We start from the raw sequence: 3,467 nt of genomic DNA on the forward strand, positions 1-3,467 counted from the left end.
AGAGGCAAGAGCAGTATTCACAAAGCACTCGCTCCCTAAGTTACGGCGGCCTAGCGTAAATGGGCCGGCGTAAGCCCGCCTAATTCAAATTAGGAAGGTAGTGGGCGTGTTGTATTAAAATTAACCGTGACCCCATGTAAATGAATGGCCAATCGAACGGCGCATGTGCGCGCATGCTCAGAATCACGTCGCATATACTCCCTAAGAAACGATGGCTCAATGCATACGACGTGAACGTAACCTACGCCCAGCCCCATTCACGTACAACTAACGTAAACGACGTAAAATCCGATGGCTGTTCCGACGTCCGTACCCTAACATGACCTACACCTGCTTTATGAGGAATAACTTTACGCCGGACGCACGCCTTACGTAAACGGCGTAGCTTACTGCGACAGGCGCAAGTACGTTCGTGAATCGGCGTATGTGGCTCATTTACATATTCGACGCATAAATCTATAGAAGCGCCCCTTGCGGCCAGCGTAAATATGCGCCCAAGATACGACGGCGTAGGAGACTTACGTTGGTCGGATGGAGCCAGAATTCAGGCGTATCTTAGTTCAAGAATACGGCGCATCCGTGGACTTACGCAGCGTATCAGAAGATACGTCGGCGTAAGTCCTACGTGAATCTGGCTCAATGTGCCACATTTCTGAAAAGCCATAACCCAACGGGAATAGCAATGACACTATACAGGGTAATGGGAGATACGTGAGGATATGTGTACAATAATAGATTTATAGAGATACGTGAGGATATACTGTATGTACAATAATAGATTTATAGAGATACCTGAGGATATACTGTATGTACAATAATAGATTTATAGAGATACGAGAGGATATACTGTATGTACAATAATAGATTTATAGAGATACCTGAGGATATACTGTATGTACAATAATAGATTTATAGAGATACCTGAGGATATATTGTATGTACAATAATAGATTTATAGAGATACGAGAGGATATACTGTATGTACAATAATAGATTTATAGAGATACCTGAGGATATACTGTATGTACAATAATAGATTTATAGAGATACCTGAGGATATACTGTATGTACAATAATAGATTTATAGAGATACGAGAGGATATACTGTATGTACAATAATAGATTTATAGAGATACGAGAGGATATACTGTATGTACAATAATAGATTTATAGAGATACGAGAGGATATACTGTATGTACAATAATAGATTTATAGAGATACGTGAGGATATATTGTATGTACAATAATAGATTTATAGAGATACGTGAGGATATATTGTATGTACAATAATAGATTTATAGAGATACGAGAGGATATACTGTATGTACAATAATAGATTTATAGAGATACGTGAGGATATATTGTATGTACAATAATAGATTTATAGAGATACGTGAGGATATATTGTATGTACAATAATAGATTTATAGAGATACGAGAGGATATACTGTATGTACAATAATAGATTTATAGAGATACGAGAGGATATACTGTATGTACAATAATAGATTTATAAAGATACCTGAGGATATACTGTATGTACAATAAAACGCGTGAAATTTCCATGATGATTAAATGTGATCTTTGTTACATTGTACAATTTTTATACAATATTTGTATTTCTTGTAATGAGAATTCTCAGAAATAAATGAATCCTAATCAAATCTTTCCCGATATCTGGTAGTATTTAGTCACATCCATCTGATTGTCTTCTTCTGTAATTTGAAAGTCATTTTATCCCTCATCCAAATATCGGGAACTTACCCAACTCATACTCCAAGGACTGGGAGCAATCTCCATTTCCACCAACATTCATACCCCACCATACGAAGAACTACCTCCATATATATATATACACACACACCACGGACCGGGAGCAATCACCATTTACACCAACATTCATACCCCACCATACGAAGAACTACCTCCATATATATATATACACACACACCACGGACCGGGAGCAATCACCATTTACACCAACATTCATACCCCACCATACGAAGAACTACCTCCATATATATATATACACACACACCACGGACCGGGAGCAATCACCATTTACACCAACATTCATACCCCACCATACGAAGAACTACCTCCATATATATATATATACACACACACCACGGACCGGGAGCAATCACCATTTACACCAACATTCATACCCCACCATACGAAGAACTACCTCCATATATAATAGAAAAAGAGGAAGGGGGGGGGGACTTTAAATAAAACACGCAGTCAATAGTGGGGGGGGGGGCAAAAAACTGGTATATTGAATGGTAAATCATGATATAAATTCATACAATTAAATACACAACATCACAGTAAAATTGATCTATGCGCATATGGGAACATGATAACACATGACAGTGGATAGGGGTTAATGCTATACCGCCTGAGAAACTTCCTATTACATAAAATTCTTATTGACCATAATAATATATAAATATCCATGTGAATAAAACGAGATACATGGTCGGTTGAACATTGCCTATACAGAGGCTCGACGCGTTTCGTGGAGTATTTATATCCACTCTTCAGGAGCAGCAATGTCTTAATCTGAAATGAGACATAAAGGTGTCGGAGTCACTGCCTTTAAGGGGAGAGAGGCCATAGGGAGGGATGTAGTTGGGAAATATATCCTTATCTGAGAAGTACTCACAACCGCCATGTGGAGGTGCAACCCTGAGAGCTGGAAATTCCCCTAAGGGCATCTTGTCCGGGAGCTGTGGCAGTGTGTGGCGCAAGCAGGGCCCCCACATGGCCACACAGGGGGAGGAAGGTTATCCATACAGTGGTGGCTCATACAGAGCAGTGGCAGATGGTGGCCTAAACACATCTTGGAAGGCTTCTAGAAAAAAAATTCTCACGTAACCGGGATGGAGGTTTGAGACCATAACAGGTCTCTACCTCATTTAAAGTCCCAAATTCCTTTCCTTGCTAACCTCCATATATATATATATATACTCCACCATATTGAAAAGATACCCCCGCATTTATACCCCACCATATTGGGATCACACCCCAATTATAAATACCTCTATGTTTAATGAGCAATAAAATAAAGCTGCTGCCTCTGCTGTGACCCCTATTGTCATATACAGCATATATATATATGGGAGCCCTGAAGAAAGGGGAAGGCTTTTCCCCTGAAACGTGTTGTCTGTATTTGATGCTATAAGTGAGTGAGTGAATAACTTGTATAGCGTCCTGATCCTTCAGAAGAGATGAGTCTTAAGTTTTTTCCTGAAGGCCCGATGGTTTTCTTCCATGCGGATGTTTGTGGAAACGTGCCATGGAACATAGCCATGGTCCTTGGACTGCAAGGTGGTTGTAAACCTATGAAATATGAACAAAGTATATCTCTCTGTAGTGTCTACTTGCCTCAAGCCAAAGCACGGAGTGTGATTTCTGTATGTTGTCTAGTTCCTCTGCTATCTGCATGAGTCACTTCTGACAG

Source organism: Rana temporaria, chromosome 8 (assembly GCF_905171775.1).
Source record: "Rana temporaria chromosome 8, aRanTem1.1, whole genome shotgun sequence".
NCBI classification, from domain to species: Eukaryota; Metazoa; Chordata; class Amphibia; order Anura; family Ranidae; genus Rana; species Rana temporaria.